Source organism: Lepisosteus platostomus, chromosome 5 (assembly GCF_059453375.1).
Source record: "Lepisosteus platostomus isolate fLepPlt1 chromosome 5, fLepPlt1.hap1, whole genome shotgun sequence".
In the NCBI taxonomy this organism is placed as follows: Eukaryota; Metazoa; Chordata; class Actinopteri; order Semionotiformes; family Lepisosteidae; genus Lepisosteus; species Lepisosteus platostomus.
Window position 1 is genome coordinate 9,480,927 of NC_142615.1, and position 27,029 is coordinate 9,507,955.

The 27,029-nt window shown below is 49.3% G+C and overlaps 5 non-coding genes and 1 pseudogene across 5 annotated transcripts; 1 reads left to right on the top strand and 5 right to left on the bottom strand.

Moving 5' to 3' along the window:
* Window positions 1-9,169: 9,169 nt before the first annotated feature.
* LOC148663213 (5S ribosomal RNA) lies at window positions 9,170-9,278 on the top strand (annotated as a pseudogene).
* A 6,177-nt stretch (window positions 9,279-15,455) lies between these two features.
* trnap-agg (transfer RNA proline (anticodon AGG)) lies at window positions 15,456-15,527 on the bottom strand. Its single transcript has one exon. It is a non-coding gene; the product is annotated as a tRNA-Pro (tRNA).
* A 2,115-nt stretch (window positions 15,528-17,642) lies between these two features.
* Window positions 17,643-17,714, bottom strand: trnap-agg (transfer RNA proline (anticodon AGG)). The gene has a single exon. It is a non-coding gene; the product is annotated as a tRNA-Pro (tRNA).
* A 2,117-nt stretch (window positions 17,715-19,831) lies between these two features.
* trnap-agg (transfer RNA proline (anticodon AGG)) lies at window positions 19,832-19,903 on the bottom strand. Its single transcript has one exon. It is a non-coding gene; the product is annotated as a tRNA-Pro (tRNA).
* A 2,117-nt stretch (window positions 19,904-22,020) lies between these two features.
* Window positions 22,021-22,092, bottom strand: trnap-agg (transfer RNA proline (anticodon AGG)). Its single transcript has one exon. It is a non-coding gene; the product is annotated as a tRNA-Pro (tRNA).
* A 2,117-nt stretch (window positions 22,093-24,209) lies between these two features.
* On the bottom strand, window positions 24,210-24,281 carry trnap-agg (transfer RNA proline (anticodon AGG)). The gene has a single exon. It is a non-coding gene; the product is annotated as a tRNA-Pro (tRNA).
* Window positions 24,282-27,029: the final 2,748 nt, after the last annotated feature.

Genomic DNA, 27,029 nt, shown 5'->3' on the forward strand with positions numbered 1-27,029 from the left:
ATTATTTACACAGGTAGGGTCAGCCGCTGGTCATCGTGCTGACCCTCAGACTCTCCCCGGCTACCACTCCCAGCATGCCCAGCGGTACTACGAGCGCCTAGGGGCGCTTCCTCCTCACCACCAGGCGAGGGCGTTACAATATGGACTCCCAGGGGGCTCCCATACTTCGGATTCTTGCGTTCTTATCAGAACATACTGATACGCAAACATATTCATTACCATATTTCAAAGCATTGGAATAATATGTCGTACAGCAACACAAAAACAGGAAGACAAGTATCACAGCTACTATAATCGGTGTTAGTAACTTAAAGAAAAACATTCCCCCTGGCCCAAACAGTGATTCTAACCAGGAGAGAAATGGGTGAAGCTGTAGAATGAGGCATTAAAGCACATACATAACAAGATGCATTAAATTTCTTTAACTTTACAGTATGATTTATAAGTTTATACCACAAATTACTCATATCCCCCTCATTATCAGTTTCATTCAGCCAGTTTGTATACAAAGAGGCTTCGCATTTAGATTCTTCCTCTTTCTGGGTGGTGACAGGCTTCCACATAAAAAGGAAAAAGGCTGGGCACATCAGTCCCAAGCATGTGATCCCCATCTATCCCTGTGGAGACATCACTCCTGCGCTTTGCTCAGTTCGTTTGTGACCCTTTTACAGTGGGAGGCATGAATTCAGGGCACCCTTTCCGTGACTTTCACAGCAGTCGCAGTGGTCAGCAGCCTTGGTACGGCCCCCTCCACCTGAGTGAACACCACTTCTTTTTCCTGAAGTCTTTCACCAGAAGAGTAATAACTCTTAGAAAAATCTACACATTGTTCCACTGCCTCAGCTGTGCCATTTTGCAGAACAATTGTAGCTGAAGTTGTAAAATTTCTCATTGGCCCGTTCCTGCAAAACATCTTATTATGAACAAACAAATCATAATAATAATGTGCATCTAGGGGAATCACTCCCAAGGGTAACCCCCCCTTAAAACTATATTGTTCTACCCATCAGGTTCTGCCACTAGATAAGAGAACCTTTCCCATGAAATCATTTTTTGACCTTCATGATCCCTTCAGGGCGTACAATTAGCACAGAAGCAGCAGCTTTAGTCCACATGTTTTTCCAGCAGGATATTAACAGTATGATTATAACGAATAATACCAGACACACAAATATGTATTGAACCAGAGACCCTCTCCAGGATCCTAGCACAGACTGTAGCCATGCACCAATGCCCCAATCATCTGGATTATAATTATGATATATATTTTTCTTCATCATAGATGTGCTTTGCTAAGTCATTAATTTGCTAATAATTGTCTAGAATACAAGTACTGTTTAGTCTTTGCTCACCTAAACAGCTGTCTATCACCCTAATAGAGAATGGCCTAAAACTGTGATTATAGCGAGGAGCATACAGTTATTTCCATTCTAATACATCTGAGTTACACTCAGACTAAAAGCAGGGCTATTTACCCATGCCAATTAACCTAAATAATCACCTCTACCAAAGGGGATTACTCCCATGAGGATCTTTTATAGCAATACAATCCCAACAGGAGCTCTGATTATTATTTGTGGCTGACTGAAAAAGTATTGATTCCATATCCCCATTTATTAAAGTAAAACTCCTTACACTTAACAGGTACACTGTCACCCCCCCTCAGGAAGCTCAACAAACACAGAAACAGTGACAATATAATAATGTTCACTCAGTCTCTGGTGCAGTGGTTCGGTGTCAGCGCAATGCGTAGATCCAGCGATCTCATCCTGTCACTCAGATGGCAGAGTCGGTAGTCAGTTGCACTTGATATGGTCCTTCCCAGCAGGGTTGCAACATCTGGCAGGGTATATCTTCCTCACCCACACCCACTCGCCAGGTATCAGGTCGTGTCTTCCCTCTACTGGAGGTCTCCAAGTGTCCAGCACCTGTTCACCAGCCCCGTGCACCTCTTCAATTAACAACCTACAATACTACAATAGAGAATTAGCAAATTCAACAATCCATTAGCCAAATTCATCCCTCTAGGAAGTTTCGTTGATTGGCCTGTGATGATATCAAACAGGCTCTATTACACAGTTCTGTTTGATCCAGCCCGCATCCCATGGTGTTCCTTCAGTCTGATGTCTAGTCAATCTTTTCTGTTCCTTCATTCCACTGTTCTAGCAGACTGAGGGTGATCTCAGTCCATCTCACCCCGAATAATCCAGCCACAGCCTGTCCCTTGATCATAATACATGCGGTAGGGCAGTGCCCACCAAGGGCTTATCTCCATCATCAAGTGTTTGGTAGACACAGGGGCAGTGACAGCAACCCACTGGGAAAACAGATTATAAGAGCCAAGGTTGTAAACATTTGGTACTGCATGAAAGGTTTCTCAGGAGCAGGCCTTTTGAGCTGTAGCACCTGCACCTGAACTGTAGTTGAGTTCCTTTGATAAGCATCACATTGAGATGCCACATAAGTGGCTACTGCTTCAAACACGGTCCCCACCCAGGTTTGGGTAACCAGCACACCATTTGACTCACACCCAGGTGTCCGACACAGTGCATTAGTCGAGCTACAAAGGGCATTAGGCTGTGAGGGCATGCAGAGCGTCCAGTGTGCTGGCAGCACCACACTCTTTTCTAACCATGTCCTTTTCTCTGCTTTAGAGGCCTCAGCCTGAATATCCTGTAGCTGTCCCCTTTTCACCAACAGAGGTCTCACAGGGGTCTCAGACTCCTGTTCTACCAGGACTGTGCACCTGACAGCTACATCTGCAAAGTTGTTCCCTCGAGGTACTGGAAACATTTCTTTATTATGTGATTTATACTTTACCACAGCTACTTCAGTCAGTAGCTGCAAAGCTTCTAACAGTTCAGAGACAAACCCAGCATTCTTGATTGGAGTCCCTTCCATGTTGGGGAAATCCCTATTCCTTCACTGCCATCCAAAATTGTGGCATACACCAAATGTATATATACAGTCTATATAAATTGCTACAATTTTCCATTTAGCATATTTACAAGTTTCAATTAAATATTTTCATTCGGTCTGCTAGTTCTACACCAGATTATTCACAGTTTATACAGCCAGGCAGGTAGCCTGCACAACACATAAACACGGCCCCTTGGCCACCGCATCAAGGGGTCCTGAATAATAATAACCCACCAGACGATGCCTATCTCCATGCTCCTGCACCAGCACAACGGCTCACAACCCATTTCTTTCACTTACAGACAGATTACATGCAGATGATCAGTCTGAGGGAATACAGTCCAGGGCCAGTGTCTGCAAGAAAGCTTGTTTCAAAACATCAAAAACAGTTTGTGCTGCAGGGGTCAAGGCAATTTTGTCTTTAGACTGCACTACCCCCCTTAAACCAATACGTCACTGGACAAGCTCGTTCTGAGAAGGCATTCACCCTGGCTTTATCATGTAGTTGGTTTTATACTCCTTTTTTTCCTCTTTAGATCCAATACTTGGAGTAGCCCGGCCTTATGGATTCCGTAATTAGGTAAAACAATCACAATATCACATAACTCTATTGAGTTAGTTTACATAAATGCTATTTCATGCAGTAATTCCTTATAAAATGCTGCGGTCTGGGCCTAAAATAGGTCTGGGGTGTCCCCCACCCACATCAGTAGTTGAAACTGTACATCTTTTCCCAAGCAGACTGTGACAGCTTATATTTGCTTTAAACACAACCCTTGCACCCCTTCTCCTGTAGCCTCCTGTTACCCGTTAGAAAACTTTATATCACATCTTTATGCTGTTTTAGTCTAAAAACAGGACAGCTGTGCTCCTGTGTCCCCCAGTTACTGCACACTGTAAGATTATTTCACTTTTATTTAAATCCTGAGATTAATTTAGGAAGGCTACAGAGGGGTTTACTAGATTAAAACTGTTAGTTCACGCACGGCTCTCGTTTCAGCTTCTGACATGTTCTTTAATTGTGAAATCAAGCCTCTTTCTTACAATTTCTCCAAAAAACACCTTTTTTTTAGTAACTGTACACCAGCTTATTAGTAGTTTTGTCTTTGGGGTTTTATATCTCGGTATAACATTAAAGTCGCACAATAATTTCAACAAACTGGCGGCTCCCTTTTCTCCTCCTTGGGAGTCTTTTTACCCCATTTGCAGCGCTCGCACTTCTGCATGCATGCTTCACGAGTTATTAAATCAAATCTGTCTCCGCTGTCCGTAATATCAGGAAAGCATAGTTGTACATTCTTGGCAACATCAGGTTTTATCATCAGCAACATCAACCCACTCAAGTAAATTTGTTTTATTACTGTGGAAGTATCTTCATTCACTTCCTTCTCATCGGCTAACCCCGAGTATAATATCCATAAAGCTATAAACCTTTCTGTAAAATCTGAAACATCCTCACTTCCTTCTGCTGACATGCTGTCTAATCAGTTTTCGGTGGGTAATGCTCTTTCAAAAATCTCCACACTAATTCCCACCCTTCTCCTAGATTCTCTCTTAAGGCGTTCTATTTCTTCTTTTGCTGTTTCTTTTTCTGCATATATAACTTCGTTTCGTTCAGCCATTGCTTTTAGCTTTTCCATCAGTGATTTTTGTGTCTCATCTATGATATTCTGTTGAATTCTCAAATATTCCTCTAAATATTGTTTATTTTTATCCAAATGTTCATGCACTTTTCTACATTCCTGTTCAGCCTAAATTCCGTCCGACATATTTCTTTGTTTCACTTTGGATTAATCAAACTTTTTTTTTTCTTCACACCAAACCATTTTCACTTCTCCCACGCGCCCCGCGGAACCCCCCAGTCGAGACAAACTGACGAACTATCACAATTCAGGATCACGGACCAGGTTCCAAATCCTGGCTTTAAACACACAGTTGAATCGAGTTACCATTTTCGGCTCTTCTGTGAGTACAGTTCTAGTTACTACCTTCAGCCATACTGCAGTCGTGTACCAGGATGCAACACCTGGATTGTTTCGCACGGGCAGGGCGAGACGCTATTCCTTCAGCAATCCCTTTTTTCTACCCCACCTTCACAAAACAGGCATCTAAAAACACATACACCATTAACTCATTTTTCTGTTGTACTTGCTTCAGCACCACAGCAACATGGAGAGGACAAGGGACTTTTTAGAAAAGAGGAGTCCTTACCTCTTTTTAGAAGCGGTCGCCTAACTTTTCCTCTCCATGTCCGTGTGGTTTAATTTAGATGGATACTTCTTCATCATTTGGGTTACATATCCGCCAATCTGCCTCCTCCTTTTTAGAGGACGTTGTAAACCTTTAGGAACAATATAATCTAGCAACAAGGTTATGTCACTGTAATTAGGCTTAAGACAATCAAGAACAAGGCTTGCCTTTCTTCAAAATTCTTTACGGTCATCAGGCAATTTAGGAAAAGACTTAACTAATGCAAATAATTCACTAGGAGACCAATGTCAATGTACATATGCTGGAGTTCCTTCTGGACCTGTTAAAGTGCACATTGGCATTTCACGAACAAGTGAAAAGGCTTTGGCTCCGGACCGCTTTCTAGTTTTGGTGGAGACTTTTTCTTTTTAGAAGGCATGGTCATGACTTTAGCTGCAGCTTGCTGTTCTTTAGTTTCAAGACTAGTCTTTTTTGAAGCTTCCCATTATTTCTGTGATTTCTCTTTCCATTACATAAGCTTTCCAATTCACTTTCTTTCCGTTCTTCTCCTTCTCTTCTTAGTTTCCCCTTCTTCAGAAAACTTATTTTTCCTAATTCAACTTTCCTCTGTCCATTCTGATTCACTTACAAAGATCCTTCATAGTTATGGGCCCCTAATTATCATATATAAATTATGTGCAAGTTCCCTTACACCTATTACCCTAGCTTTACAGTTCATGAACATAAAACATTTTTTTTACTCTAACCCAGGCTATAATTGTTTCTCTGAATTTGTCGTACATGTACTTTTGCTGGACTGCTCGGTCCCATTTTCATCTTTGAATTTTAATTTCCCATTTTTACCAATCGGTGCCTTACTTAGAACCTTATCACATCAACTACTCCGCAGAGCAAAAACCACACGTCTGTGTTAAGATAAGTTCTTTATATGAGTCCCAGACTAATCAAACCCACGTGAGAACACCCCTGTGGCTCGCTTCTCAAACTATTAATTTTTAAGGATCACTTACTGGCGTCAGACAGCTGCCAATTCTCCAGACGCGTCTCTGGAAGGATAAACAATTTATCCTCTGAGGTTCGTCCAATTTTGCTAAAATTGTCAGGGTCCAGATGGAGTTTCAGCAGCCGTTCGCGTTCAGGTTTCTGATCCCGGACGAGCCCCCAAATTGTCATGGAACTATCAAGGAAGCCACAAGAGAGAGTTCTCACCTGAGTAAGGTCTTTATTTCAATATTGCAAGCCCTGCTGCCACTTCGCAAAGTGCAACCAGAGACTCAATTTGTTACAAGCAGTACAGGGTTTTTAAAAGATGTTGCGCTGTAAAAAAGCTCAGCGCTTTGTCCTTTCTAAAAGTTCCCCTTTCCCTAAGAGAAAACTGATTACATCAAAAAGCGAGAGAAGAAGCACTAGATTTGTTATTCAAAGCTAATCAGTTACTTTCAGCTAATTCTAACGACCCAGAAAGCATATATTGTTTTGGTACATTGTCTTCTAAAGTAACCTAAACAGTGTACTTTGTTGATACACTGTTTTCTAAAATTCTGCACGTACTGTAGCACAGCATTTACATCCTTGAAATATATTATCTTTGTAGATTAAGCTGACCCAGGGACGCCAAATAATGTAGGGAAAACCGGTCCAGGGACGCCAAATATGTAATCATAGTGGGTCTCTGAAGGCACCAGTTCTGTAGGGTTTGGGCATTTACTGAGACAATTATTAATTGTAGCAGTAAATCACAAAGTTCATTCTTTTGATGGCTTTAGAATCCAACCATGCGACATAACTCAAACAACGCACACACACAGGTACTAACACACGAGGATACATTTATTAATACATAGAATATGCATGTAAACCTAACAGATCTTATCGAGAGGGTTATCAGAATACAAAAGGTATATATTCAATCAGTTACAAAGTGTTACACATATCAAGAGGACATACATTCAGTATATCATTCATTAAGACCGTTTCGTAAAGTGAACTTGGTTACAACTTCTACATTAGATACTCAAACAAGTACATAACTCTTAGGAATTAAATTGATATCAACTGGTTTGGATAACAATTGAATTCTCGAGCTGTAATGCATTGAAGTTGAATACTCATCCAATCTTTGGGATTTCAGATCTCCTGCGGGCACAAAGAAACAGTTGCAGGCTGTTGCTGTCCAATCCGCGCTCTCTGGCTCCGTGCCAGGCTGTGCTGTGCGGCTTGCGACGGTGCGCTGCTGATGCTCACTGTTGGCTTAACTAGCAAAGTTTGTGCACAGGAGAAAAGATGACTGTGGGTCCCAGCAAGTCAGGAAGAGGACTGGTTCGTTCCTGATGAAGAGCTAGTTCTGAATAGTGATTCAGCTGTCCACAGTTCCGACCTGTTCACGAGGCCTGCTGCTGGTTACTCTCTGGCAACCTCCACTCTAGACTCTTAGAACAAAGGAAAGTTCTGGCACTCGGACACACTGGCCGTTCCGTGGTTGTCCGGGCTGAGTCTCAGGATGGTCAGGAGGCGCGCTGTGAGAATGTCCTGCCCTTGGGATTCTCCTTTGAATTCCCTTTAGAATTGTTGAATCTTGTCTGAATCTGAATCTGAATCTCAATCTCCCAGGCTCTCTGTGTTGCCTGTTTTACCTGGAGGAACTTCAGCTCATTGATTGGCTGAAAGTTCCATGGGCATCAGAGTCCCACGTGGGTTACTCGGCCCTACCAGTCCCTGATTGGTTGATCAAGGTGAGATATGAGTCACTTAGTCCTGACACTTAGTAATGCAGTCCAGATGTCCAACTGGCACTCCCTAAACAGATAGGCGCCAATGGATGACCATTGATCATGATAGCCAGGCTTAGCTAAGTGCATCCCCCTGTGGGAGCTGTCCTTATCAAAAGATAACATCTTGCATGAATAGTTTCTCTGTGGCTGCACCACAGAGATGAACAGAGAAATGGGGCCTCATTTGGGAAGCTCAGAAACACTTAATTCTGCCTTATTATTTAAGCCTCACCGCTACATCTTAAAGCACCAATATATTTCTTGCAAAGCTCTCTACATTTTAAGAATCAATTTACTTATTAGATTTCCACTTCAAGACTTGTTCGGCTGGCGTTCTGGGAGTCGCGTTTATCAGAATTGTATTGAAATCGTTTCCCACAGAGCTCAGATGTCAAAGCACAGCAGCAGCTCTCCACAGCGATCCTCTATAGCGCCCTTTCTCCCGCAGCTCCGTCCTCATTGGAAGGAAGCAAGAGTGAAAGGCTGAAGTGAAATTGAGCGGGGACGAAGGCAGTGAAGAGAGAGAACGTGGGAAGAAGAGAAAAACGCAGGGGAAAAAAAGCAGCGTCGTAAAAGAGGTGACAGAGCTGTCCTCTCTATAAGTGGGGTGCCAGCGAGCTTTGCTCTAGCTTACGGCCACACCCCCTTGAGCATGCCTGATCTTGAAAGCTGAACAGGGATGGGCCTGGTTAGTACTTGGATGGGAGACAGCCTGGGAATACCAGGTGCTTTTAAGCGCAGGAGGTGCCCTATCCCCGCTCGCTCGCTCATTCCCCTGTTCACAAGTGCAGTGCGGCTTGTCCGTCTGTTTATTTGTCAGCTCTGGCGAGACACGGGTGCTTGTGTATTAGCGTGAGCGTTTTTTTTATTCTGATCATGAACAGTTTTACAAGTCCGCAAAGGATCGAGGAAAGGTTTATCGCCAGCTGAAAAGAGACACAGCGCTTCGGCTGTGGAGACTTGCTCGGCTGGCGTTCGGGGAGTCGCGTTTTTCAGAATTGTATTGAGATCGTTTTCCACAGAGCTCAGATGTCAAAGCACCGCAGCAGCTCTCCACAGCGATCCTCTATAGCGCCCTTTCTCCCGCAGCTCCGTCCTCATTGGAAGGAAGCAAGAGTGAAAGGTTGAAGTGAAATAGAGCGGGGACGAAGGCAGTGAAGAGAGAGAACGTGGGAAGAAGAGAAAAACGCAAGGGAAAAAAGCAGCGTCGTAAAAGAGGTGATGGAGCTGTCCTCTCTATAAGAAGGGTGCCAGCGATCCTTGCTCTTGCTTACGGCCACACCCCCTTGAGCATGCCTGATCTCGGAAGATAAACAGAGATGGGCCTGGTTAGTACTTGGATGGGAGACCGCCTGGGAATACCAGGTGCTGTAAGCTTTTAAGCGCAGGAGCTTGTAAAACTGATCATGAACAGTTTTACAAGTCCGCAAAGGATCGAGGAAAGGTTTATCGCCAGCTGAAAAGAGACACAGCGCTTCCGCTGTGGAGACTTGTTCGGCTGGCGTTCGGGGAGTCGCGTTTTTCAGAATTGTATTGAGATCGTTTTCCACAGAGCTCAGATGTCAAAGCACAGCAGCAGCTCTCAAAAAAGCAGCGTCGTAAAAGAGGTGACGGAGCTGTTCTCTCTATAAGAAGGAGAAGAAGAAGAGGAACAGAGGATTTGTTTGTCTTAAGTTAGACTTTGTTTTTTTGTGTTTTTTTGGTGTTTTTGGTTGATTTTTGAAGCCCTCCCCTTCAGCCTAGCTCTGTTTGGGGAGGGGAGAGACTTTTGGGGTTTTTTTGTTGCTTTTTTGTTGCTTTCTGAGTCCTGTTTGTGTTTTAATGGAAGGAAAAAACATGGAGGCAGAGAATGTTATTGTAGTGTAGGTAAGAGAAAGATGAGGAATTTGGACCGACCCCCCTGGCGGGTTTTTGCAAGGGCGCATACTGTTGTGGTGGATGTGAGCGGCGTGGAGAAACCGTCTGCGGGTGCTATTATCGCAGCTGTGTACGGCGTCTGTGGGGAGGGCTCTCTTTTTGCCTGCCGCCCCCAGACGCCAAAAGAGTTTGAACTGACTCTGGACTCAAAAGAACATGCGGACGCGGTGGCTGTGGGGCTGGATGTGCAGGGCACACCCTGCTACTGCCGCTGGCTGGAGCGGAAGGAGGTAGTGGTGTCCTTCCTCCACCTCCCGGCATATATCTCAGATTAGACTATCAAGGAGAAGCTGAGTAGCTGGGGGGTGAGAGTCATTTCGGACATCAGGATGCGCCACTACCCCGGGACCACCATTGCTGATGGCACGAGGTTTGTTCGGATTCGCTTTCCCGATCATGTAGCCTCGTTGCCATACAGCACCCGCTTCGCCACGGCAGAGGGGGGGCAGTACTTCAGGGTCCTCCACGACCAGCAACAAAGGGTGTGTCATGTCTGCCTGGACTTGGGGCACATCGCCAAGGACTGCCCTGAGTTCCTCTTCTATGAGTGCAGACAGCCCGGCCATCGCGCCAGGAAATGCACCGCTGCCAAGTGCCCGGACTGCCTCCATGCGCTCATGAGCTGCAACTGCGAGCCAGAGCCGGAAGATCCAGCCGCCGCAGGAGCAGCTGCCCGCAACGCTGAGGGGGTTGAAGATGGACTACGAGTGGCCACTGCAGCTGAGCATGGAGAGTTGCTAGCAGCGGCGCCCCAGGACCCCAGTGAGCCAGCAACGCCCCAGCCGGTGATGGGAGAGAGGCAGAGGAGGCCCCTCCAATCCTGGGTACAGCGCAGCAGAAAGGAGCCGGGGACCAGCCAGCATCTCCACCAGCAGAGGCGCCCCGTTGCCCTAACAATCCTGCTGCATCCCACTCTGTGCCGCAAGAGAAGCAGAGGGAGGTTGCTCCACAACATGCGGCGGTGCAGCGTGGTGCAGCTGAGATCCTACGGGCACCACCACCACCAGAGGCTGCCCCTCAGCGTACCAGTGGGCTTTTGACACCCAAGCCTGTGCAGGGAGAGAGGCAGAGGGAGGAGGCAACGGCACCAGCACCACCACCACCATCACCGTCAGCGGTTCCCCAGCTGTGGGCAAGCCGGGGTACAACCGCCTGGGCCCTCGAAGGCTGGAATCCAGTGGCACCACGTCAGGCCTCAGCCCAACCTGAAGCCCAGTTCAAGAGTTGTCCGCAGACCCATCCCTGATGTCTCTGCGGTGGCGGAGACAGGAGGTGGGGAGGAAGCGGCAAGTGTTGGCAATGAGAATGTGGCAGAAAGGGCGGGGGAACTGTTGTGAGGACCGGAGAATTAACTTCACTCTTATGGCCATATGCGTGATGGCAACTTTCGCCTCTTTAAACGCCAACGGGCTGAGGGACTGAGCAAAGCTGGGGGCAGTGTTAGCTCTGCTGGGGCGGACGGATGTTGTCTGCCTCCAGGAGACCTTCTGGGACGAGGAGTGTGTCCGGAAGGTGCGAGCACAGTGGGACGGGGAGCTGTTTTACAGCAACACCTCCAGCCTGTGCAGGAGGGGGGTGGCTGTGCTGGTGAGGAGGGGAGTGTACGAGAGCGCAAGGCTCCTGCACCGCGACACGTAGGGCCAGCTCCTGCAGGTCTGTCTTGGGTTTCCTGGACAGTCCGTGCTGCTGAGCAACATCTACGCCCCCAATGGGGAAGCTGAGCGGCTCGCCTTCTTCAAGCAGCTGGAGGCGAGCTGCTTTCAGCAGCCAGGGCTGGTCGTCGGAGATTTTAACTGTGCACTGAGTGCGCTCGATGTCGCGGTTGGGATGACCTTTAAGAGCAGTGCTGCTCGCAGCTTCCTGGAGCGCAGTGTGGAAGCTCACTGGTTCGTGGATGCGTGGCGTCAGGCTTAGTGTGCGCGGAGGGACTTTTCTCGGCGGCAGGTCGTCGAAGGTGTCTTGAGACAGAGCCGGATCAACCTGTTGCAGGGGCACATGAGTCTCTTCCCGTGCCTGAGCCAGATGCGCTATGTGTTCATGACCCTGAGCGACCATGCTGTGCTTCACTTTTCTCTAGCAGGGGCACAGGAGGACCGGTGCCCCGGCCTCTGGTGCTTTAATAAGGCGCTCCTGGGGAGGCTTCATTCTGTCAGGGCATAGAAGACCTTATCCGGCAGCAGCTGCAGTGTCCCCTGTATAGGTCAGAAAAGCTGGTCTGGTGGGATAATCTCAAGTACGCCATCAAAGAGTTCAGTATCTAGTATGGCCTGTCCCGGGGGCGGGAGAAGGCCAGGCGGGAGAGACAGCTTCGGGCTCGGATCACCTCAGAGCTCGGGCTCCTGGCAGATCACGGCGGGGGCTGCGAGCTCTTGCTGGAGCTGAGGGGTGAGCTACAAGCCCTGGAGGAGGAGAAGTGGAGAGGAGCCAGGGTGCGCAGCAGAGCCCAGTATCTTGCCAAGGGCGATAAGAGCACGATGTTCTTTTTCGGCCTGGAGCAGGAGAGGCAGCGCAGCTCCTTCATCGAGGAGCTGGTGGGAGAGGACGGTGTGCGGCTCTCTGCCCCCGAGGCCGTTAGGAATGAGGTGTTTTCTTTTTATAGCGCCTTGTTCTGGCCGAAGTGGTGGATGAGCAGCAGACCTGGGCCATGCTGGCTTGGGTGAGTACCCGCCTGTCACAGAGCGATCGTGAGCTCTGTGACAGTGCGCTGAGCTTGGAGGAAGTGCTTGAAGCACTTCGGGGCTCGTCTCCTAACAAGAGCCCTGGGTGGGACGGGCTCTCCTCCAAGCTCTACAGACACTTTCAGCAGTCCCTGGGGCCCCTCCTTCTGGAGGTGTTCCAGGAGATTGCCAGGACCGGCGCTCTGACCCCATCTATGAGAAGGGGGGTGATCTCTCTTGTCTACAAAAAGCAGGGGGATCCCTCCCTTTTGAAAAACTTTCGCCCGATCAGTCTGTTGAACACAGACTATAAGATACTAACTCGTGTTCTCTCCCTCAGGCTCGGGAAGGTTCTGCCCAGGATCCTGTCGCCTTCGCAGACCTACTGCGTCAATTGGAGAGACATCGCGGACACGGTGTGCTCCATCAGAGATGTTGTGGACCTTATGCGGGAGCAGCCGAGGGGTGGATACGTCCTGAAACTGGACCAGGAGAAGGCCTTCGACAGGGTGGAGCATTCCTTCCTGTTTGAGGTCTTGAAGAGCTTTGGCTTCGGCGAGGCCTTCATCTCCTGGGTGAGGCTCGTGTACAAGGGGATCGTGAGCTGTGTCAAGGTGAATGGTTCCCTCACGAGCTTCTTTCCAGTGACCTTGCCTGGGGGCACCGCCACCTCGTTGATCTACCAATATGCTGACGACACCAGACTGACGTTGGCAGAGGTGGCGGAGATCTCGGCCATTTTAGAGGTGGTGCAGGCCTACTGCGCTGCCTCGGGCGCCAAGGTAAACTTGGAGAAGTCTGAGGTCATGCCGGTGGGGAGGGCAGACCTTGCCCCGCTCTTCGGTTACCCTTTCAGGGTTGAGACGGGTCACCTGAAGGTCCTTGGCATCTACATTAACGCTGATGAGCAGGCCACTGGGCTTCTCCTGTGGAAGGAGAAGCTCATTAAGATGAGGGCAAATTAAATCGGTGGAGACACAGGTCCCTGACCCTGAAGGGAAGGGTCCTGCTCGTTAACACACTGTGCCTGTCCCTCTTGTGGTACCCACTGTCTGTGATGCCTCTTCCTGAACGGGTAGAGAATGAGATTAGGTGGGATTCGTGTGGGAGGGGAAGCCTCCGCGGGTCACTCATGACACCCTCATTGGGAAAATCTCCAGGGGTGGGCTGAAGCTGTGTGATGTAGGCCTGAAGCTGAAAAGCTTTAGGCTGAAAGTAGTGAAGAAGTTCCTTGACCTGGATAATGTCAGCATTTGGAAGATTGGTATGGGAAGCTACCTCGAGACTTGCGGGGGCTTGGGGCAGGAGACTCTCCTGGTGAGGCTGACTCCGGGGTTGATAAAACATCTGCCCTCCTTTTACAGGGAGGTCCTGCTGGCGAGGGGGTAGTTCATGTCCAAGCATGTCTCCTACACGCCGGAGACCCGGGCCCAGATTCTGGAACAGCCTCTGTTCCTCGACCCCCTGCTGGTGTCTCGATGGAACAGGCAGCTCTACGAGGCTGGCATATCCAAGGTCAAGGATCTTCTTTATGAAGTAAAGGACGGATTTCTGCCCACCTAGGCTATTGTCGACGCTGTGCGAGAGGTCGACGACGAGCTGCCTGTCAGTAAGATCCGTCAGGATTACGAGCAGCTCAAACTCGGTCTCCCGGACAGTTGGCTGGAGAAGCTCCATCTACAAGACGGGGCAGCAGGCCCAGCCTGGCCGGAGCTGAGGGTGAAGTGGGGGGACCGTGGGGTGGACCTCCTGGGGTTCACCACCAGCATGTTCTACAGGCTGATGGTGGCGAAACGCTTCAGAGTGCCGGTCTCAGAGGTGTTCTGGGGTAAGATCTTCCCCCAGCTCGAGCCAGGGCATACTTGACGGATCTGCTGGATGGCCTGTTTCGCTCTGTTCGAGGAGCTGTTCTTGACGGGGTGCCCTGGAAAGAGCTGTTCCTCTTTGGGTACCGCGGGTCTGAGAGGGGGGTTAACGCCATTTTAGTGAACCTCCTCCTCAGCCTAACGAGGACAGCTGTCTGGGAGAGGAGGAACCTCATGATGTACAATGGCCTGAAGCCAGACCTTGTCAGGCTGTGCATTGCCAGGGTGAAGGACTGCTTCTCTCTCAGCCTGGCCTACTGCAGGGCTGAGAGGCGGATGGCCGACTTTCGCAGAATCTTCTTAAAAAATAACATCTTTGTGGACCTGCGGGAGGAAGGCCTGTACTTCCGGCTCTGAGATGGGGGTGTCTTTGAACAAAAGACACACACGGCTCCACCCTTTTCCACCCCTGAATAGCATTGGCGAGTTGAATAGCATTCAATTCACATCGAATAGCATTGGCCCCTGAATAGCCCCTGAATAGCATTTGCGTAGCTCAGCACTGGGCCACTGGGCACAATTTCCCACCGTTTCCAGAGTGTAGTGGTTATCACGTTATCACGTTAGACCGTTACACAGACAGTTTCCATGAGACGTTGGACTTCCGATATTTAGAAGGATCCGTTTTTCAAGAAACATTTAAATTGATTCTTTTATCAAGCTCGTAGTTTTCCTTCAAATCTTGAAAGCTCTCAGTGAGAACATCATAGGCTGCAGGACGCCCCGTAACTTGATTACTTCAACAGAAAGAAGAGCAGACAGCTCGACAAATATGTGAGGCCCAGAGAGCGCAAGGCAAGCTGCACACGTTTCGGTGGCTGAGAGAGGGCAGTTTTTGCTTCTGCATTTCCCAAGTAAGGACGCATGACAACAAGCGATCGCGGTGCTCATCTACGACACAGTGGTGATGAGTTTTCAGTACGTGTTCTTTTGAACGAGCAATGAGGTTGCCGCCTTGGACAGCTGACTGCACGCTCTCATTGTGCCACGTGATGAGAATTCACCAGGCTCGTTCAGTCATTAGTCACATTCCATCGTTTGCCATAAGCAGACGCTGCGAAGTGATGTGGATATCAGTTCCCAGTCTTGTGGAAGAGGAGGAAAAGAGCACACGAGGGCTCGTCCGGGAGTTGAACCCGGGACCTCTCGCACCCTAAGCGAGAATCATACCACTAGACCAACGAGCCACAGCAGCACTTTCAATTTCAATCTGTCAGCGAGCTTGAGGATGGGGAGGGGCGCCATTCGCTCATCCAGTCAGACCTTCATCAATATGTCAAGAAAGCTGCAATTACACGACTGCCTTGCAGACGAAGGGCAGTGAACTGTGCCCGGTAAGAGGGGAACAAGCGGCACTAGGTGACGCTGAGGCATAAGTCCCAGCGAGGGGGGTTGGCTTGTATGGTACAGCGCTTGCTTTGCATGTGGGAGATAGCAGGATCAATTCCCGCATCCTCCAGGTGTGTGCTTAGAGCTTGATGTGCCGAAAAGGGTCCTTTAGCCTGTGGTCCCGCCTTACATGGAGAGCATCGTGCAGCTGTCAAGCGTTTCGCAGCCACGCCCCCTTTTCATCTTCTCTCTGGCTTAAGCGTCACTCCGCCCCTCTCTTGACATTTCATGTCAGCATGTCAGAAGTCCGAGTGACATTTTTAATGGCTGAGTGAGGGCACGATGCTGAAGCAGAGAGGCCACTTCAGCCACAGAGACTTGTGCTAGGTGAGATCTGAAAGACGGACTCGCAACAGAAACAGACCAAAAATGTATCGGTGAGATCAAAAGGCAAATGCAACATTCAGCAGAGGGCGTCTAAAGATTAGGGAACGGGCGACTGAAATCCATGTGAGGCAAACTTTCCAGTGTGTGTACTGCAGCTGGGCTTGTTGGCGTAATTGGTAGTGCGTCAGTCTCGTCATCTGAAGGGCCTGAGTTTGATCCTCACACGGGGCAGGGCTGCTTCCTCTCTTGCTCTTTTCAAACACTTGCGGCAACTGTTTGCTCATAACCACGTCTGGAATGCGTGACCTTTACACGGGCGAGAAGCAACGCCGCATCCCTTTTCTAAAGAACATTCACATTCAGAAATAAGTCAAGAAATTTGCCATTACTTTCGCTCGCACTGCTGTCAGCCTGCCCATGTTGCCAAAGAAAGATTCACTCGGCGTCAACATGACAGAACAGCGATCACTTGAAAACAATGTTCCACACTCCGTAAGCAAGAACTTCAGTGTTTGCAGTCACCCGATATGCCGATAGTCAAAGGAGCGCAAAACACGAAGCGTCAAAAGACAAGATGAGTTGATGGAAAGAGCGTTGAATTGATGAGCAAAAAAGTTCAGCTCGTACAATAGGCAACGAAGGTCTCAGCGTCGTCATCGCACTTGAAAGGACTGCCTTGCAGACCAAGGGCAGTGGGCGGTGCCCGGTAAGAGGGGCAGAGGCGGTAAGACATGATGCCGAGAAGCACGAAGCGAGGGGAATTAGCTCAAATGGTAGAGCGCTCGCTTAGCATGCAAGAGGTAGCGGGATCGATGCCCGCATCCTCCAGGTCTGAGTTTGGATCTCCGGAAGCCCGGTGCTCTTGTTTAGCTTCTGCGACTTCTGACAGGTGCTCCTCCGTTGCGGAGAGAATGTCCTTCAGTTGTCAAGCGTTGAAGGGCCACACCTCCTTCCCAACCTCAGTCTGCACTGAGTGCGTCCCCGGCATTTTCTCGTCCAATTTGTCAGCTTAGCAAGTGAAAAGTATATCCGAGTGAAAACAGTGCTGATAATACTCTCACGAATTGTTAGAAGACGTGCTTTTGATCATCGATTGCTTAACAATCACATTCGTTCGACTTGAGCCATCAAGCTCGTAGTTTTCCTTCAAATCTTGAAAGCTCTCAGTGAGAACATCATAGGCTGCAGGACGCCCCGTAACTTGATTACTTCAACAGAAAGAAGAGCAGACAGCTCGACAAATATGTGAGGCGCAGAGAGCGCAAGGCGAGCCGCACACGTTTCGGTGGCTGAGAGAGGGCAGTTTTTGCTTCTGCATTTCCCAAGTAAGGACGCATGACAACAAGCGATCGCGGTGCTCATCTACGACACAGTGGTGATGAGTTTTCATTACGTGTTCTTTTGAACGAGCAATGAGGTTGCCGCCTTGGACAGCTGACTGCACGCTCTCATTGTGCCACGTGATGAGAATTCACCAGGCTCGTTCAGTCATTAGTCACATTCCATCGTTTGCCATAAGCAGACGCTGCGAAGTGATGTGGATATCAGTTCCCAGTCTTGTGGAAGAGGAGGAAAAGAGCACACGAGGGCTCGTCCGGGAGTTGAACCCGGGACCTCTCGCACCCTAAGCAAGAATCATACCACTAGACCAACGAGCCACAGCAGCACTTTCCATTTCAATCTGTCAGCGAGCTTGAGGATGGGGAGAGGCGCCATTCGCTCGTCCAGTCAGACCTTCATCAATAAGTCAAGAAAGCTGCAATTACACGACTGCCTTGCAGACGAAGGGCAGTGAACTGTGCCCGGTAAGAGGGGAACAAGCGGCACTAGGTGACGCCGAGGCATAAGTCCCAGCGAGGGGGGTTGGCTTGTATGGTACAGCGCTTGCTTTGCATGTGGGAGATAGCAGGATCAATTCCCGCATCCTCCAGGTGTGTGCTTAGAGCTTGATGTGCCGAAAGGCGTCCTTTAGCCTGTGGTCCCGCCTTACATGGAGAGCATCGTGCAGCTGTCAAGCGTTTCGCAGCCACGCCCCCTTTTCATCTTCTCTCTGGCTTAAGCGTCACTCCGCCCCTCTCTCTTGACATTTCATGTCAGCATGTCAGAAGTCCGAGTGACATTTTTAATGGCTGAGTGAGGGCACGATGCTGAAGCAGAGAGGCCACTTCAGCCACAGAGACTTGTGCTAGGTGAGATCTGAAAGACGGACTCGCAACAGAAACAGACCAAAAATGTATCGGTGAGATCAAAAGGCAAATGCAACATTCAGCAGAGGGCGTCTAAAGATTAGGGAACGGGCGACTGAAATCCATGTGAGGCAAACTTTCCGGTGTGTGTACTGCAGCTGGGCTTGTTGGCGTAATTGGTAGTGCGTCAGTCTCGTCATCTGAAGGGCCTGAGTTTGATCCTCACACGGGGCAGGGCTGCTTCCTCTCTTGCTCTTTTCAAACACTTGCGGCAACTGTTCGCTCAAAACCACGTCTGGAATGCGTGACCTTTACACGGGCGAGAAGCAACGCCGCATCCCTTTTCTAAAGAACATTCACATTCAGAAATAAGTCAAGAAATTTGCCATTACTTTCGCTCGCACTGCTGTCAGCCTGCCCATGTTGCCAAAGAAAGATTCACTCGGCGTCAACATGACAGAACAGCGATCACTTGAAAACAATGTTCCACACTCCGTAAGCAAGAACTTCAGTGTTTGCAGTCACCCGATATGCCGATAGTCAAAGGAGCGCAAAACACGAAGCGTCAAAAGACAAGATGAGTGGATGGAAAGAGCGTTGAATTGATGAGCACAAAAGTTCAGCTCGTACAATAGGCAACGAAGGTCTCAGCGTCGTCATCGCACTTGAAAGGACTGCCTTGCAGACCAAGGGCAGTGGGCGGTGCCCGGTAAGAGGGGCAGAGGCGGTAAGACATGATGCCGAGACGAATGAAGCGAGGGGGATTAGCTCAAATGGTAGAGCGCTCGCTTAGCATGCAAGAGGTAGCGGGATCGATGCCCGCATCCTCCAGGTCTGAGTTTGGATCTCCGGAAGCCTGGTGCTCTTGTTTAGCTTCTGCGACTTCTGACAGGTGCTCCTCCGTTGCGGAGAGAATGTCCTTCAGTTGTCAAGCGTTGAAGGGCCACACCTCCTTCCCAACCTCAGTCTGCACTGAGTGCGTCTCCGGCATTTTCTCGTCCAATTTGTCAGCTTAGCAAGTGAAAAGTATATCCGAGTGAAAACAGTGCTGATAATACTCTCACGAATTGTTAGAAGACGTGCTTTTGATCATCGATTGCTTAACAATCACATTCGTTCGACTTGAGCCATCAAGCTCGTAGTTTTCCTTCAAATCTTGAAAGCTCTCAGTGAGAACATCATAGGCTGCAGGACGCCCCGTAACTTGATTACTTCAACAGAAAGAAGAGCAGACAGCTCGACAAATATGTGAGGCGCAGAGAGCGCAAGGCGAGCCGCACACGTTTCGGTGGCTGAGAGAGGGCAGTTTTTGCTTCTGCATTTCCCAAGTAAGGACGCATGACAACAAGCGATCGCGGTGCTCATCTACGACACAGTGGTGATGAGTTTTCAGTACGTGTTCTTTTGAATGAGCAATGAGGTTGCCGCCTTGGACAGCTGACTGCACGCTCTCATTGTGCCACGTGATGAGAATTCACCAGGCTCGTTCAGTCATTAGTCACATTCCATCGTTTGCCATAAGCAGACGCTGCGAAGTGATGTGGATATCAGTTCCCAGTCTTGTGGAAGAGGAGGAAAAGAGCACACGAGGGCTCGTCCGGGAGTTGAACCCGGGACCTCTCGCACCCTAAGCGAGAATCATACCACTAGACCAACGAGCCACAGCAGCACTTTCCATTTCAATCTGTCAGCGAGCTTGAGGATGGGGAGAGGCGCCATTCGCTCGTCCAGTCAGACCTTCATCAATAAGTCAAGAAAGCTGCAATTACACGACTGCCTTGCAGACGAAGGGCAGTGAACTGTGCCCGGTAAGAGGGGAACAAGCGGCACTAGGTGACGCCGAGGCATAAGTCCCAGCGAGGGGGGTTGGCTTGTATGGTACAGCGCTTGCTTTGCATGTGGGAGATAGCAGGATCAATTCCCGCATCCTCCAGGTGTGTGCTTAGAGCTTGATGTGCCGAAAGGCGTCCTTTAGCCTGTGGTCCCGCCTTACATGGAGAGCATCGTGCAGCTGTCAAGCGTTTCGCAGCCACGCCCCCTTTTCATCTTCTCTCTGGCTTAAGCGTCACTCCGCCCCTCTCTCTTGACATTTCATGTCAGCATGTCAGAAGTCCGAGTGACATTTTTAATGGCTGAGTGAGGGCACGATGCTGAAGCAGAGAGGCCACTTCAGCCACAGAGACTTGTGCTAGGTGAGATCTGAAAGACGGACTCGCAACAGAAACAGACCAAAAATGTATCGGTGAGATCAAAAGGCAAATGCAACATTCAGCAGAGGGCGTCTAAAGATTAGGGAACGGGCGACTGAAATCCATGTGAGGCAAACTTTCCGGTGTGTGTACTGCAGCTGGGCTTGTTGGCGTAATTGGTAGTGCGTCAGTCTCGTCATCTGAAGGGCCTGAGTTTGATCCTCACACGGGGCAGGGCTGCTTCCTCTCTTGCTCTTTTCAAACACTTGCGGCAACTGTTCGCTCATAACCACGTCTGGAATGCGTGACCTTTACACGGGCGAGAAGCAACGCCGCATCCCTTTTCTAAAGAACATTCACATTCAGAAATAAGTCAAGAAATTTGCCATTACTTTCGCTCGCACTGCTGTCAGCCTGCCCATGTTGCCAAAGAAAGATTCACTCGGCGTCAACATGACAGAACAGCGATCACTTGAAAACAATGTTCCACACTCCGTAAGCAAGAACTTCAGTGTTTGCAGTCACCCGATATGCCGATAGTCAAAGGAGCGCAAAACACGAAGCGTCAAAAGACAAGATGAGTTGATGGAAAGAGCGTTGAATTGATGAGCACAAAAGTTCAGCTCGTACAATAGGCAACGAAGGTCTCAGCGTCGTCATCGCACTTGAAAGGACTGCCTTGCAGACCAAGGGCAGTGGGCGGTGCCCGGTAAGAGGGGCAGAGGCGGTAAGACATGATGCCGAGACGCATGAAGCGAGGGGGATTAGCTCAAATGGTAGAGCGCTCGCTTAGCATGCAAGAGGTAGCGGGATCGATGCCCGCATCCTCCGGGTCTGAGTTTGGATCTCCGGAAGCCCGGTGCTCTTGTTTAGCTTCTGCGACTTCTGACAGGTGCTCCTCCGTTGCGGAGAGAATGTCCTTCAGTTGTCAAGCGTTGAAGGGCCACACCTCCTTCCCAACCTCAGTCTGCACTGAGTGCGTCTCCGGCATTTTCTCGTCCAATTTGTCAGCTTAGCAAGTGAAAAGTATATCCGAGTGAAAACAGTGCTGATAATACTCTCACGAATTGTTAGAAGACGTGCTTTTGATCATCGATTGCTTAACAATCACATTCGTTCGACTTGAGCCATCAAGCTCGTAGTTTTCCTTCAAATCTTGAAAGCTCTCAGTGAGAACATCATAGGCTGCAGGACGCCCCGTAACTTGATTACTTCAACAGAAAGAAGAGCAGACAGCTCGACAAATATGTGAGGCGCAGAGAGCGCAAGGCGAGCCGCACACGTTTCGGTGGCTGAGAGAGGGCAGTTTTTGCTTCTGCATTTCCCAAGTAAGGACGCATGACAACAAGCGATCGCGGTGCTCATCTACGACACAGTGGTGATGAGTTTTCAGTACGTGTTCTTTTGAACGAGCAATGAGGTTGCCACCTTGGACAGCTGACTGCACGCTCTCATTGTGCCACGTGATGAGAATTCACCAGGCTCGTTCAGTCATTAGTCACATTCCATCGTTTGCCATAAGCAGAAGCTGCGAAGTGATGTGGATATCAGTTCCCAGTCTTGTGGAAGAGGAGGAAAAGAGCACACGAGGGCTCGTCCGGGAGTTGAACCCGGGACCTCTCGCACCCTAAGCGAGAATCATACCACTAGACCAACGAGCCACAGCAGCACTTTCCATTTCAATCTGTCAGCGAGCTTGAGGATGGGGAGAGGCGCCATTCGCTCGTCCAGTCAGACCTTCATCAATAAGTCAAGAAAGCTGCAATTACACGACTGCCTTGCAGAAGAAGGGCAGTGAACTGTGCCCGGTAAGAGGGGAACAAGCGGCACTAGGTGACGCCGAGGCATAAGTCCCAGCGAGGGGGGTTGGCTTGTATGGTACAGCGCTTGCTTTGCATGTGGGAGATAGCAGGATCAATTCCCGCATCCTCCAGGTGTGTGCTTAGAGCTTGATGTGCCGAAAGGCGTCCTTTAGCCTGTGGTCCCGCCTTACATGGAGAGCATCGTGCAGCTGTCAAGCGTTTTGCAGCCACGCCCCCTTTTCATCTTCTCTCTGGCTTAAGCGTCACTCCGCCCCTCTCTCTTGACATTTCATGTCAGCATGTCAGAAGTCCGAGTGACATTTTTAATGGCTGAGTGAGGGCACGATGCTGAAGCAGAGAGGCCACTTCAGCCACAGAGACTTGTGCTAGGTGAGATCTGAAAGACGGACTCGCAACAGAAACAGACCAAAAATGTATCGGTGAGATCAAAAGGCAAATGCAACATTCAGCAGAGGGCGTCTAAAGATTAGGGAACGGGCGACTGAAATCCATGTGAGGCAAACTTTCCGGTGTGTGTACTGCAGCTGGGCTTGTTGGCGTAATTGGTAGTGCGTCAGTCTCGTCATCTGAAGGGCCTGAGTTTGATCCTCACACGGGGCAGGGCTGCTTCCTCTCTTGCTCTTTTCAAACACTTGCGGCAACTGTTCGCTCATAACCACGTCTGGAATGCGTGACCTTTACACGGGCGAGAAGCAACGCCGCATCCCTTTTCTAAAGAACATTCACATTCAGAAATAAGTCAAGAAATTTGCCATTACTTTCGCTCGCACTGTTGTCAGCCTGCCCATGTTGCCAAAGAAAGATTCACTCGGCGTCAACATGACAGAACAGCGATCACTTGAAAACAATGTTCCACACTCCGTAAGCAAGAACTTCAGTGTTTGCAGTCACCCGATATGCCGATAGTCAAAGGAGCGCAAAACACGAATCGTCAAAAGACAAGATGAGTTGATGGAAAGAGCGTTGAATTGATGAGCACAAAAGTTCAGCTCGTACAATAGGCAACGAAGGTCTCAGCGTCGTCATCGCACTTGAAAGGACTGCCTTGCAGACCAAGGGCAGTGGGCGGTGCCCGGTAAGAGGGGCAGAGGCGGTAAGACATGATGCCGAGACGCATGAAGCGAGGGGGATTAGCTCAAATGGTAGAGCGCTCGCTTAGCATGCAAGAGGTAGCGGGATCGATGCCCGCATCCTCCAGGTCTGAGTTTGGATCTCCGGAAGCCCGGTGCTCTTGTTTAGCTTCTGCGACTTCTGACAGGTGCTCCTCCGTTGCGGAGAGAATGTCCTTCAGTTGTCAAGCGTTGAAGGGCCACACCTCCTTCCCAACCTCAGTCTGCACTGAGTGCGTCTCCGGCATTTTCTCGTCCAATTTGTCAGCTTAGCAAGTGAAAAGTATATCCGAGTGAAAACAGTGCTGATAATACTCTCACGAATTGTTAGAAGACGTGCTTTTGATCATCGATTGCTTAACAATCACATTCGTTCGGCTTGAGCCATCAAGCTCGTAGTTTTCCTTCAAATCTTGAAAGCTCTCAGTGAGAACATCATAGGCTGCAGGACGCCCCGTAACTTGATTACTTCAACAGAAAGAAGAGCAGACAGCTCGACAAATATGTGAGGCGCAGAGAGCGCAAGGCGAGCCGCACACGTTTCGGTGGCTGAGAGAGGGCAGTTTTTGCTTCTGCATTTCCCAAGTAAGGACGCATGACAACAAGCGATCGCGGTGCTCATCTACGACACAGTGGTGATGAGTTTTCAGTACGTGTTCTTTTGAACGAGCAATGAGGTTGCCGCCTTGGACAGCTGACTGCACGCTCTCATTGTGCCACGTGATGAGAATTCACCAGGCTCGTTCAGTCATTAGTCACATTCCATCGTTTGCCATAAGCAGACTCTGCGAAGTGATGTGGATATCAGTTCCCAGTCTTGTGGAAGAGGAGGAAAAGAGCACACGAGGGCTCGTCCGGGAGTTGAACCCGGGACCTCTCGCACCCTAAGCGAGAATCATACCACTAGACCAACGAGCCACAGCAGCACTTTCCATTTCAATCTGTCAGCGAGCTTGAGGATGGGGAGAGGCGCCATTCGCTCGTCCAGTCAGACCTTCATCAATAAGTCAAGAAAGCTGCAATTACACGACTGCCTTGCAGACGAAGGGCAGTGAACTGTGCCCGGTAAGAGGGGAACAAGCGGCACTAGGTGACGCCGAGGCATAAGTCCCAGCGAGGGGGGTTGGCTTGTATGGTACAGCGCTTGCTTTGCATGTGGGAGATAGCAGGATCAATTCCCGCATCCTCCAGGTGTGTGCTTAGAGCTTGATGTGCCGAAAGGCGTCCTTTAGCCTGTGGTCCCGCCTTACATGGAGAGCATCGTGCAGCTGTCAAGCGTTTCGCAGCCACGCCCCCTTTTCATCTTCTCTCTGGCTTAAGCGTCACTCCGCCCCTCTCTCTTGACATTTCATGTCAGCATGTCAGAAGTCCGAGTGACATTTTTAATGGCTGAGTGAGGGCACGATGCTGAAGCAGAGAGGCCACTTCAGCCACAGAGACTTGTGCTTGGTGAGATCTGAAAGACGGACTCGCAACAGAAACAGACCAAAAATGTATCGGTGAGATCAAAAGGCAAATGCAACATTCAGCAGAGGGCGTCTAAAGATTAGGGAACGGGCGACTGAAATCCATGTGAGGCAAACTTTCCGGTGTGTGTACTGCAGCTGGGCTTGTTGGCGTAATTGGTAGTGCGTCAGTCTCGTCATCTGAAAACAATGTTCCACACTCCGTAAGCAAGAACTTCAGTGTTTGCAGTCACCCGATATGCCGATAGTCAAAGGAGCGCAAAACACGAAGCGTCAAAAGACAAGATGAGTTGATGGAAAGAGCGTTGAATTGATGAGCACAAAAGTTCAGCTCGTACAATAGGCAACGAAGGTCCCGGCGTTGTCATCGCATTTGAAAGGACTGCCTTGCAGACTAAGGGCAGTTGGAGGTTGCTGTTTTGAGACGGAGGCATTGGGATGGTGGGCCGAGATCTATTCTTCTTAAGGAATTCTTCATCGTGAAAGATCGGTCCACAGGTCATCCAAAGAACTCAGGGAATCATGTGCTACTGAATGGAGTGAAGTGCTGAAACACATGACATGCCCCCTTGATCTCACGTGCTGCAACATGCACAGCTACCGTCCACACCAGGCAGTGGGGCTTCAGCAGAATTTGCTACGCCACCTGCAATTACATATCCAGCTGCACACATATACATGGCCCTTCTTTCGTTTTCAGGATCTCAAAAAAAAGCTTAGCTTGGTTTTCCTGCCACCTGATTGACCTCATCTCCCTCAGAATGTGCCCCGCCACATTCATTGCTGAAGCAGGACGGAGGCTAACGGACATGTCAGAACAGTGAGGTTCAACGATCTCTCCAAAATATTGTGGTTGTAGTGGAAGAGATATGTTTTAAATTGTACCTTGGTATTTCAAACTCTCTCTAGAATGTTATCCATTTCTATTTTATTTTGACAGGAACTGTTAAAAGGCTAATGACACTAGATGAAAAGAGAAAAAAGAAAACACAACGTTTCAGCCGTGGAGGCTTCTTCAGGTGTGAGGGCTCCACGGCTGAAATGTTGTATTTTCTTTCTTTTCTTTTAAGCATGGAATAGACCTATTACTTGTTCCTTTGCAGCCTACACATGGTGATGCAGCTCCCCACCTGAACTGCTAATGATACTAGATGCCTGGTAGTTTGTGGTACTTGGTTATCGTCTTATGTGTGCTCAAACTGCATATGTGTTGTAGCAGCGAGGCTTATTAATAAGAAAGAATTAAGTGTTCTGAGCCTTCCCAAATGAGGCCACATCTCTGTTCATCTCTGTGGTGCAGCGGCCCAGCACTGAGCTTCGCCAATGTGATTCAGCTGCTTCCAGTGCCTTTATTGGAGTGCGCTGATGGACCGTGCTCTCTCTCCAGAGACCAGCACGCCTGTCATGGACGGAGCAGGAAAGGCGGCGCCACATTCTACAGCCCTCTCCACACAATCGATGAAATCGGGCTACTGAAGTGGAGAAAATCGCCTCTCCAGAAAGTGCAAATATCATCTTGGAGACTATAAATCCTATTGCCGAAGGTCAGCCCTGTCTACCAGAGTAACCCTCCCACAGCGATGATCAGCTCGTCTCACACGCGAGAAGTTTCGGTTGGAAACAAGCGCCCCCTCTTCTCGCACGTTTTGCACGTTCGAGTAGTTTTAATGCGGCTCTTTCGTACACGGTGCTGATCTTTTGGAAAGCAGGAGGCAAAACCAAGTCGAACCCGGGCCGCCTGGGTAAAAACCAGGAACCCTAACCGCTAGACCATATGGCAGCGAACAGCCATGCTGTTCCCGGCATCATCCGAGCAAACTACGTAAATATGAGAAAACACGCAAGAGAGTTGTCACTCAGAGTGTCGAAGGGTCGATGTATACTGGGGCTCAGTTGAAATGCAACGTCAGGACTTTTCCAAATTATGTCACACGAAGAGAGCACAGCCTTTTCCACCCTGCCATGCGTGTATCGGTAACTCCCCGTGATCGTATAGTGGTCAGTACTTTGCGTTGTGGCCGCAACAACCCCGGTTCGAATCCAGGTCACGGCAGAATAGGGGCGTCTGCTTTTACTACTTGCACGAATGAAGGCAAAAAAAAGCCAATCGATGTGAACGAACGGCGCTTTACAGAGGAGTACTGCCTGACTGGATCGTTGATGAGCGACAGAGGCCACTCCGACCCCTTCTTGGTTTTCT